This window comes from Theropithecus gelada, chromosome 5 (assembly GCF_003255815.1).
Source record: "Theropithecus gelada isolate Dixy chromosome 5, Tgel_1.0, whole genome shotgun sequence".
In the NCBI taxonomy this organism is placed as follows: domain Eukaryota; kingdom Metazoa; phylum Chordata; class Mammalia; order Primates; family Cercopithecidae; genus Theropithecus; species Theropithecus gelada.
The window spans coordinates 70634989-70647381 of record NC_037672.1 but is presented as its reverse complement, the minus strand read 5'-3'; the positions used below and the strand labels follow the sequence as shown (position 1 = coordinate 70647381).

Below are 12393 nucleotides of genomic sequence, written 5' to 3'. Positions count from 1 at the left end.
AAAGTCCCATTGAATTTATCAAACTCTAATTCATGAAATTGGCCACATTCCCTGAGGTACAGAGAAGAGGAATAAATAGGCAGAGGCAGAAACCTGGTAAGGTGAGAGAACACTTTTTTCTACCTTAAGAGTTAATATTGTTGTTTGCATATGGTAAATGAATAAATTCATACTCAGAGAGCATAAATACCTACTAAGATGCTGTTAGACCTGGGCTCTCCCTTACACTTCTGAGTTTCTTGAATCTTAAGGTTCTACAGTATGTAATTATTTTCTAATACTATTATTTTCAGTACTACCTAAAAGCCAGTCTCAGTGAGATTAAAATGTAGAGTGGCCATAAAAATTTTTCTTTTAGACCAAGACATTTTTAAGAATGAAAAGAGGTACTATTAGTCATTACACCAGGACAATAGTGTAAACTGGGACTGTTATGGGCCAACTGGTAGGTATGGTGATCTTACTTTACTACTGATACAGATACCTTCTGCAATGGAAGGTTGTGGAATTGGGTGACATTGAATGATTTTGAGCTTACCACATGAGTTTGTTTGAAAAATAAGAGCTGAAAATACCCAAAGACAGTGGAAAGGTGGGGGACAGGAGAAAATTAGCAGGAAGAAGAGAAAATAAGCTAAGAAGAAGAAATGAAGAGAGGAAAGAACAATAAGAATGCCAGAAATCAGTTCTTTGCCCAGGAAAACAGGTGAATGTTAGCATGTGGACATGAGGCAGGGTAAATAGAAAACAGGTACAGATTTGAAGATTAAAATCATTCTCATAGAGGGGAAAAGATAATGTATAGAATGAGACAGCAATGGGTGTAAGCTTTGTAAAAAGAATGAGAAAGTATACTCAAGTTTAGATGATGTTATAATATCATTTATAGCAAGGACATTGAAGAGCCTACAGGATAGCATTCTAGTAAATCAGATTTAAAGGACAAATCGTGAGTATTCCTGGTTATAAATAACACTTTATTATTGATGCAGTTATTTTAACACATGCAGAAAAATGGCAGAGAAAAGGAGGTAGAGTTTAAATATCTGCCCAGTGACTGAGGAATGCTATAATATCCTGGACCTACAGGTAATGCTGCAGGTCTGAGAGCAATGGTAAGGAAGCTAGGAGGACATAATATTAATCATATGATTATCCCACCCATATAGAAAACCTAAAATATGTAAACTGCTTTCATAGAAGGCAGAAGAATCCAAGACCTGAGTGGAGTGTGAAAGATCGAACTTTAAAAATAGCTGTGTGTGATGCATATTACTTGTGTATGAATAACTTTTCCATCATCACACAGAACTGTCATCTCAAGTTAAGTGACCTCTTATGCTAATACTGTGATAGCTGGGTTGTTGTTAGAAAACCACTCAGAAAATAAGAAAGGTTAAAAAAATTGTAAGATAAAACATTTATAGCAGATGGCAAAATATTACTTCTGAGTAACCATAGCATGACTATACTCTGGAAGAAAGAGTACAGGCTAGTGTGAAAGGAACCTGGAATGTAACATCTGGATTCACAGAGCTGGTGTTAATAGCCTGGTAAAGACAAAAAGGTCACAAAATCAGTGAACTAGTCAAAGTATTTTTGAATAATTGTAGTACCGCAAGGTAGCCATTTAAAATTCACTCCTCTGAAGCCTACGTTGGCTAAAGGAATTTTTTTTTTTTTTTTTCCACTCTGTGTGTTCTTGTAGTTGACCGTGCATAAAGTCCAGGCTGGTTATTTTTTGAAAAAAACAAGTTACAATCTATAAGAAAGGAATGTTCAATTTTACCTTAGGAATTCAGTCCAGATGCATTTATTGTGATTTCAACCTGATATGAAAGCCATATATTCTATTCTTGTTTTATCTTTTATTGTTCTTTATATTTCCTGGTCCTATTTACCTTTTTGTTTAATCTTTACATTTTTTCTAGTACTTTATTATTGTTCACAGTTTATTGTATAAGCCTAGAATTGGTTTTCATACTTTAGCCATTACTTTTCCTTTATCAGATATTATTGTACTTGGAAAAGATAACGTGTGAATCAGTGTTTGATAAACCAAAATTATGGGAGAGATTTTTAAACTTTGACTTAGAGAAGAACCTTTTTTGAACTCTGTCACTAGGTGTGATTGGTGTGTCTTGTGACCTCCCATTGCACAGTGTACTTTTCATATGGCATTTATGTTTCCTTTTTCATTGCAGCATTACAGGGTGTCTGTTTTCTACAGTGCCTTCCTATTACCAGGCTTTGAACATTGTAGGCACCCATAAAGTCTGAGGACAATTAAGTACACTTGAGAGTGGGATGAGATGGAAGATGAGAAAATTTCTGTCCAAAGCAGAATTTTCTATTCTGATTCTATATTATAATGTGCTTTATTTATTTCCCCATGGGAGATAAAGCATTCCTAGGTATACTAAAGTTTCAAAAAAAAAAAAAAATCTGTAGTATAGACAGTTGTTTAATTTCATTTAACCTGCTGTTCTTCACATTTATCTGACAAATATATTTTGTATCTGGGCTCTGTAGTAGACAGAAACGCACCTCAAATTAATTGAAGCCCAAAAGGAGATTTAGTGGCTTATGTAACTGGGAAGAATTCTTGGTGAGTTCACAGAACAGACAAGCTGCAGGATGTCACTGACTGAGCCTGGAGACTCAACATTCTTTCTCTTCATCCATTTTCCTCTTTTGACTCTGCTGGTTTCATTTTGGGTGCTGACCCCACTCTTTCCTGGTGTGGATGGTCTTGTGCTCTTTCAACATGATGGGGAACAACCACAGCTGAAAGGGAACATGTTGATTTCTACACTTCTAGATATTGATTTTTCCAAAAGATTTGGTCCCTGTGATTGGCCTCCATCCTGTAGACCAATCACTCTTGTCAGGGGAGGAGTTTACTAAGATTGGCTATATCTAGGTCTTTTGTCCACATATGTGGCCTGGGTGGGATGTGTAGAAGCCACTTCTTTAAGAAGAGAGTTAGGAAGACTTGTTGGGAAGAGCAGAAATAATAGCCATCACTCATCATTCAACAAATATTTATTGAACCTGTTTCCTCAGCTCCTCAGGCACTTTTCTAGGCACTAGGGACATAACACTGAACAAAATAAATGAATATTCCTACCTTCAGGGAGGTTATATTGCAGTGTAATAAAAAGGCAACATTCGAATAAAATGAATAAAAATGATAAGGAAAACAGTATGTTTGACTACAATAAGTACAAGGCAGATAAAATAAAGCAGAAGAGTAGAAGTATCTGTGGGGAGAAGGGAGTTGAAATTTTAGTGTGTCCAGGGAAAGCCTCTCTGATGAGAATGTAACAATTAATATCAGAAGGAAGTGAAGGAGGGAGCCCTGCATACATCCCATTCAGAGGACACAGCAGATATGAAGGACCTGGGGCAAGTGTGCCTGGTGTGTCTGAAGGAGGACATAGAGAGTAGAGTGTCGGCATGGAGAAGACCATGGAGGACACGGAGGGTAGAGTGTGGGCAGTAGGTTCCAGATTTAACCTTAAAAATCCTAACTTTTGGGGGCATTTTATGGTCTTCTGGTCTGATTTCTAGTGCTACAGAGTCCATTCCTTCATAATATTTATTACAGCTGGATTATGTGAGAGCAGCTGTTCAGGCACCACATATTTTTATTTTAGAATAGCTATTGGTTTCTCTTAGCTATTGCCTTAAAATATATACTTCTAATTTTTGAGTACAGGTATAGTGATTGCAGTACTGGTAAAATGATTTATGGAAGAATATAGTCAACTGTGAGATAATCTGCATGTGTTGTGAGCAACGTAGTTGCTGTGACAAATCCAGTCAGTAGGTTCCAGATTGAACCTTAAAATCCTTATTTCTTTGGGCATTTTATGGTCTTTTGGCCTGATTTTAGTGCTACAGAGTCCATTCCTTCATAATATTTATTACAGCTGAATGATATGCAAAGCAACTGTTTGGTACCGTGGAGAATAAAGTGCTCTTACCCTTGTGAAACTTGGGAAAAGACACTTTGGCAAAAATGTGACTCAGAAATGAGCACTTATGAAGTTTCCAAGGAATCGGGCTGAGATAGTAGAAAGTCTTGTGCTGAGCTCTAAAGGCTGTTTATAAAAGACAGACGTGAGGAAAAGGCAGTTTTTGATAAGAAGTGTAGGAGTGTAAGCATATAAAACAGAAGAGGATTATGATCAGGTCAACTGCCTAACTCAAGCAAGGAGTCTGCTGGAGAAAATGGGAAGTGAAATCAGATTATTAGAGACCTTTGTGTCTGTGTTCATAATGGGAACTCTCTCTGGAGAGAGTTTGAGGAAGATTATTCTAGAAATGTTATGTCATGTGGGTTTGGGTCACTTGGCCATATTCCACACTCTGCTCTGTGTTATAGGGGACAATTTATAATTGCAACTTCCTTAGGTAATAATAACAATCTTGGCAACTTGATGTTTTTTTAGACCCTTCCCATGGCTATTCTTTTCATATCTGTAAGATGTAAAAAAGTTTTTTTTAAATATTAGTATTTCTTGAAGGATTAATGGGAGAAACTTTGGAAAATTCCCTACTGCTTAGAAGTGATTGTATTTGTAGCATGTAAGATATATATACCTTCTCTTTGCTTTTTTTTTTTTTTTTTTCTTTTTCTTTTCTTGGTTTCCACTAAATTCTTAGCCCTAAGTTCCTTGCTTTTTTGCCTCACAGCTTTCTTCTTATATGAAGTGTCAAATTAAAAAAAAATCTATAAAAAACCTACAGAGGGTTATGGAGCTTAGGGATTAGTTCTCATGTCACTTGTTTTCCCTAATTAAGAACTCTGAAATGGAAGTTGAAAATGTTGGTATAACCTTTTTATTAATGGGGAAATGGGGTCATGCCTGCCACTTCCATCTCCACAACAATCCATTATATAAAATGTTAGGTTCACTGGTACTTTTGATTTGAAGGGAGGGACATTTATATTGGATAAGTATATATCAGAGGTCTGTGTCTTTTGGATGGTCTTCCAAAATTCTTATCTCCATTCTTCCATAATTGTTGAAATATTTTTATTAAGCTGTACTGCAGAATAACACCTATAAGATAAGCTTTCAAAGTGACTGTGTTAAGCAGCCTTCATTCTCCAAGAAAACCACTTTGTGCCTTCTTTTCTCAAAGTCCCATACAACTTCCTCCTTCTCACCATTAGCTCACTAGTATTGAACTGCAAAAATAAGTCCTCAGAAATCTGCGTCGTCGTCCCACCAAATCTCCCAATCTCCCCCATTAGTCCATCTAGTCTGCTTTCCCTGGTTAGGACTGATAAACTCTTTGTGTTCCCATCTGTAACTAACTTTTCTACCTGTGATGTGGATATTGTCTCTTTTCAGTAGTTTAAAGATGCTTAAACTGCTTCTGCACTTATCCCCTATCTCTCCTGCAGCATTCATCTGTCCCTACTGGATCATTCTCACTTACATTCCAAAAGTGCTGTAATATCTCCCATTAAAAAAAAGAAATCTGTAAACTTCTTTAAATTTCTTGTGGATTCTGGATATTACCCCCTTGTCAGATGGATAGATTGCAAAAAATTTCTCCCATTTTGTAGGCTGTCTGTGCACTCTGGTGATAGTTTCTTTTGCTCTGCAGAAGCTCTTTAGTTTAATTCGATCCCATTTATCAATTTTGGCTTTTGTTGCCATTGCTTTTGGTGTTTTTAGTCATGAAGTCTTTAGCTGAGAGCCGAGAGGAACTTCTCTAAGACTCAGGAATTCTACTTTTAGTTATACATATTAAACAAGCTCAAATATTGAGGTCATAAGGAAAATATTATAAGGTGTTCATTGCAACACTGCAGAAATATTTATAACTGCCAAATAGTAGGATGTATAAGTTGTGATATATTTATACAGTGAAGTAGTATGCAGCCCTTAAAATGAATATAGTAGAGCTACTTTCATCAGTGTGGATTTCTCTCAAAAGCATAATGTTGAATTCAAAAAGCAAGGTAAAGAATGATGCATTGAGTATGATACTATTTATAAAGAGCTTAAATGCCTGAGAAATAATACTATATCACATGTATGCCCATACACAAGTATAATACATTTTACATAAGAATTATAAACACTGGTTTTAGAACCCTAGGGAAAAAGTGAAGGAAATGGAGTTGGAATGTACTCAATTGTAGTTGTGGGATGTTTTTTCTTTAAAAATGAAGATTGAAACAAACATGACATAAGGGTAAGATCTGATAAAGTTGAGTGGTTGATACACAGGAATTTGTTATTACATACTCTATTTCGCAGGTACTTTTGAAATTTTTTTCAGGTAAAAAGTATAAAACTAATACAACAATTTTAAAAATAAAATGATTGCTACCAAAACACAGCAACAACAACAACAAAAAACCCTTCAGACTGGTAGCTTTAAACAATTTTAAAGCTTGAGCTCCTTCTAAATTCACAAAGTCTTTCAGCACTCTTTTTCAACTGGGCCTCCTCTTCAGGGGTCAGCTTGATCTTTATAAGATCTGTAATACTGTTCTGTCCCAGGATACAAGGAATGCTAAGGAATATTACTTCATTTATCCCATAAAAGCCCTTAATTATGGTGGAAACTGGATGCACCCTCCTAAGATTATTCAAAGAGGAAGTCAAATTGTCTCTGTTTGCAGATGACATGATTATATATTTAGAAAACCCCATCATCTCAGCCCCAAATCTCCTTAAGCTGATAAGCAACTTGAGCAAAATCTCAGGAGACAAAATCAATGTGCAAAAATCACAAGCATTCCTATACAACAATAATAGACAAACAGAGAGCCAAATCATGAGTGAAATTTCATTCACAATTGCTACAAAGAGAATAAAATACCCAGGAATACAACTGAAAAGGGATTTGAAGGGCCTCTTCAAGGAGAACTACAAACCACTGCTCAACAAAATAAGAGAGGACATAAGCAAATGGAAAAATATTCCATGTTCATGGATAGGAATAATCGATATTGTGAAAATTTGGCCATACTGCCCAAAGTAATTTATAGATTCAATGCTCTTCCCATCGAATTACCATTGAATTTCTTCACAGAATTGGAAAAAACTACTTTAAATTTCATATGGAACCACATAGTCAAGACAATCCTAAGCAAAAAGAACAAAGCTGGAGACATCACACTACCTGACTTCAAACTATACTACAAGGCTACAGGAACCAAAACAGCATGGTACTGGTACCAAAACAGATATATAGACCAATGAAACAGAACAGAGGCCTCAGAAATAACACCACACATCTACAACCATCTGATCTTTGACAAACCTGACAAAAACAAGCAACGGGGAAAGGATTCCCTATTTAATAAATGGTGTTGGGAAAACTGGGTAGCCATATGCAGGAAACTGAAACTAGATCCCTTCCTTACACCTTATACAAAAATTAACTCAAGATGGATTAAAGACTTAAATGTAAGACCTAAAACCATAAAAACCCTAGAAGAAAACCTAGGCAATACCATTCAGTACATAGGCATAGGCAAAGACTTCATGACTAAAACACCAAAAGCAATGGCAACAAAAGCCAAAATTGACAAATGGGATCTAATTAAACTAAAGAGCTTCTGCACAGCAAAATAAACTATTATCAGAGTGAACAGGCAACCTACAGAATGGGAGAAAATTTTTGCAATGTATCTGTCAAAGGGCTAATATCCAGAATTTACAAAGAACTTAAACAAATTTACAAGAAAAAAACAAACTACCCCATCAAAAAGTGGGCAAAGGATATGAACAGACACTTCTCAAAAGAAGACATCTATGCAGCCAACAAACATATGAAAAAAAGCTCATCATCACTGTTCATTAGAGAAATGCAAATCAAAACCACAATAAGATACCATCTCACACCAGTTAGAATGGCGATCATTAAAAAGTCAGGAAACAACAGGTGCTGGAGAGGATGTGGAGAAATAGGAATGCTTTTACACTGTTGGTGGGAGTGTAAATTAGTTCAACCATTGTGGAAGACAATGTGGCAATCCCTCAAGGATCTTGAACTAGAAATATCATTTGACCCAGCAATCCCATTATTGGGTATGTACCCAAAGGATTATAAATCAATCTCCTACAAAGACACATGTACATGTATGTTTATTGCAGCACTGTTCACAATAGCAAGAACTGGGAACCAATCCAAATGCCCATAAATGATAGACTGGATAAAGAAAATGTGGCACATATACACCATGGAATACTATGTAGCCATAAAAAACGATGAGTTCATGTCCTTTGCAGGGACATGGATGAAGCTGGAAATCATCATTCTCAGCAAAGTAGCGGAAGAACAGAAAACCAGTTACTGCATGTTCTCACTCATAAGTGGGAGTTGAACAGTGAGAACACATGGACACAGGGAGGGGAACATCATACACCGGGGCCTATCAGGGGGTCAGGGGTTATGGGAGGGGTAGTATTAGGAGAAATACCTCATGTAGATGACGGGTTGATGGGTGCAGCAAACCACCATAGCAGGTGTATACCTATGTAACAAACCTACGCATTCTACACATGTACCCCAGAAATTAAAGTATATAAAAAATATTTTGCACTAACCTAATAGAAAACTATTGACTAGATTAACCAGCTCATGCAATGTGAATTATTGACCAGTATGAAACAGAGACCAAAGTCAGTGCTGGCTACTATTTAGGAGATGCAAAGATAATTCCTCTGATGGACTTCTAGATTCATTTCATTGCTCAATGACTTAGAGATAATTAATTCTCAAAAATATTCATTTGAAATAAATTCTGACAAGTTATCCATAATCCTTCCAGAATTCACTAATAAATCAAATGCACCTTTTTTTTCCTTGTAACTTCCCATTGACAATGTCATGTCATTAAAACCCAGGCTATGTTTGGTTGCTCTTTCCCACTGCAGTGAAAGACATCTCAATGGGAAATGAGTTTGCCTATTAAAAAATGTTTGTTGTTGTTTTCTATTTAAAAAAAAAAAGATTATTCAAAATAATTTCTGTTAAATCAGCTACAGATAGGCCAATGGCCCAATTAGTACACCTTTCGTTTTAGTACACCTCATAGCCACAGGTAATCACTTCTTTGTGGACTTTTCCGCATTGTTCAGGATCTTTATCAGTTCCTGTATCTGAATTCAGATCCTTCAGAGGGACGCCAGCAATACTGACTTCACTCCACACAGGAACACTTGAGTCCTCATGCTCTCCAAGAATCCACCTATGACAGCTTTCAGAGTGGATATCAAGCCTTTGCCCAGTGAAGAAACGTAAAGGGGGAGTGTCCAGATTACAGCCAATTCCAGTAACACGGTTTTGGGGAAATGCACTCAATTTCCAGGATACATAAGTTACAATATCCACTAAATTAGAAACTAGTATCAGTTTGTGGTGGCGATTGTATTGGGTAATACTGGAAATAATTACTTTAAAAATGGTCACATTTCATTGAACTATATCAAGGCGTGTTTCTCCTGTTGCTGGTACACCTGCTGTAATAATGACTAGGTTGGACTTTGCAGTGACACTGTAATCTTTGCTGGAAACAATGTTTGGCATTTTTATGAAAGGGCTGCCATGTTGAAGATCCATTGTCTTACCCTTCAATTTGCCTTTGTCAGCATCCACAAAGGCAAGTTTATCACCCAAACCTTCTAATAAGATGCTGAGAGCACAGGCCATGCCAACTGATCCAGTTCCTATAATGGAGATCTTATTGGGATGAGCGGCCCCCTCCAAAGTGAAATTCTTGGCAAGTTCACGCTTGGCAGTCACCATCTTGGAAATGGGAGTGAAGGCCCAGCCGCCCCCCGACAAAGGAAATGAGCTCCTGCAGCACCTATTCTCTCGCTGGTGGGCAGGACTCCTGCAGCCCAGCTCATGGTCGGTAGCTCACGCAAGAAGCAGATCGAGGAAAGCAGCGGCAGAAATCTTGAGGTGCGGAAGAAACCGTGAGGGTTTGAAGGCGCCCTCGCCCTCTGCTACTGCGGCTGTGCAAGGCCACTCCCAGCTCGTGAAGGGCTCACAGAGACCTGGCCCCTTAATATGTTGTTTTTGGTTTTACAAATATGTGATATTTTTTACACCATTAAGACAGTTCCGAAAAAATGGATTGTGATCATTAAGGCTAAAAGTAATTTTAACTTTGCCTTTCAAAGTGCCATATTTTGTTGCTTAGAGAAGCGTTGCACCTTTGCAGTTATTTTTGTCATGGTGCTCAAACATGCTGAAACTAAGTAGGATAGATGCAAAGAGAAAGAGATGAGAGTTCTAATCTCCACTCCACACTTGGACTTTAAGAAGTTTGACTATGTGAGCTTCTTTTAAAAAGTCAGTATTACAATATGATAATAAGATTTGTCCTAACTACTTTATAAGGTTCCTGTGAGAAAGTCAGGGTGAAAAGTCTATGGAGCTTTAAAAAGAGTATTGTAACTATTTGACAAACTATGTCATTGAGTCAGTGACAAAACCAAGTCTTATGATTTTTCCTTCTTCATGAAAATGATGCATTAAAATTAAAGAAATAAAAGCTTAGAAGTCCTCAATTATCTGCTTTTTTGAAGATAAGATAGTCATGGATAAATGAAATCAATCGATAACTAGTAATGTTTAGATAATCTCAAATCCTTCTACTAGAACTGTAGTAACATTTATTCAAAATCTAATGTCTGCCTCTTTCCCCAGTCACCATCTCCTTTATAATTAAAAAGTGAGGACTATGAAAAACAAAAAGGCTTAACCCATGAATTAAAATGATATTTCTCTATCATATATATAAAATGATATACTGAAATTTTGCCTTACAACTTTTTAAACTACATTTTCTTTAAGTTGGCAAGTCTTAATATGTATTTACCTATTTATATTATCCCAAATAAGAAATTTGATGGAATCTTTTCACTTTTCAACCAGTTGTTTAATATTTGGTACCAAGATGTGTTCTATTTGTAAATATAATAGTTCTATCTCAAAAAAGAAAGAAAGAAAGAAATCTATTTTATTCCCTCCTCCCCTAGCTTCCTCATTTTCTCAGCTTTACTTGGTAGCAACATTTCTCAAAACAATTATCTTTACTCTCTGGTGTCCACTGTAACTGCTCCTGTCAAGATCCCGAGCCAGGCGCGGTGGCTCACGCCTGTAATCCCAGCACTTTGGGAGGCTGAGGCGGGTGGATCCCAAGGTCAGGAGTTCGAGACCATTCTGGCCAATATGGTGAAACTCTGTCTCTACTAAAAATACAAAAAAATTAGCCAGGCATGGTGGCATGTTCCTGTAGTCCCAGCTACTTGGGAGGCTGAGGCAGAAGAATCACTTGAACGCAGGAGGCACAGGTTGCAGAGAGCCGAGATCGCGCCACTGCGCCACTGCACTCCAACCTGGGAGACAGAGCAAGACTCCATCTCAATTAAAAAAAAAAAGAAAAAAAAAATCTCCAGCACCTCCATCTTGCCAAATTCATTGGTCCATTCTTAGCTGCCATCTTACCTGAACCTTCAGCAGCCTGTGATTTAACTGATTCACTCTCCTTATTGAGCTGTTTCTTCATTGGCTACTGTTGAAGTCCTGGTTTTCTTCTCATTTTTCAGTGTTCTCTGCCTATATCTTCTCCTATTCCTATAAAAGTTAGGGTGACCCAAGACTTATCTCTTACCCCTCTTCTCTGTCTACACTCACACCCAGGATTGTGCCATCCTGTCTTATGGTACCAAATACTATTTACATGGTGATGTCTCCCAAATTTACATCTTCCTGCACCGTCTTTCTCCTTGGGCTTTTGGTAGGTAATTACTGCCTAAAACTTCCAAAGCTCCTTATTGTGGCCTATTGGGTCCTACAGTCGGGTTCACCCCTTACGTATGCAACTTCTTTACCTGCTGTTTTCTCTCCTTTGCTCCTCCAGTTTCCATCACACTGGGCTTCTTACTTTTCCTGTAACTGCCAAGCAGCTTCTTGTCACAAAGTCTTTGTATTTCCCATTCTTTTGGCCTAGAATGTTCTTTCCTCTGATTTTTGCATAGCTTGTATCTTTACTCCAGTGTCAAATGTATTTCTTCAGAGGCCTTCCCCTATCACTCTGTCTAAAATAGTACCTTTTTTACTTGTTTTATTTTTTTTCTTAGTATTTATCAGCACTTTATATTTTATTTTTCCCCTGTGGTAATATGAGTCTAGGAGGGCATGTAATTAGTCTATCCACCCCTGTTTCCCTAAGGCTTATAGCATTGCCTGGCTTATAGTAGATTTTCAGCAAGTTTTCGTTGAGTGAATGAATATGTACATGAATGGAGTTGTATGATACATTGTTTTATATGTAAACCATGTGATTATTCCCTCGATATTTTTGAATCCAAGGTATAGATAAATGTTTACTATAATAGAATG

At 37.1% G+C, this 12393-nt stretch overlaps 1 protein-coding gene and 1 pseudogene across 5 annotated transcripts in view; one reads left to right on the top strand and one right to left on the bottom strand.

Moving 5' to 3' along the window:
* The window catches only part of SLC4A4 (solute carrier family 4 member 4), a 385984-nt gene that overhangs the window by 241323 nt on the left and 132268 nt on the right, over positions 1-12393 (top strand). The window lies entirely within an intron of this gene.
* Positions 6405-9890, bottom strand: LOC112625152 (annotated as a pseudogene).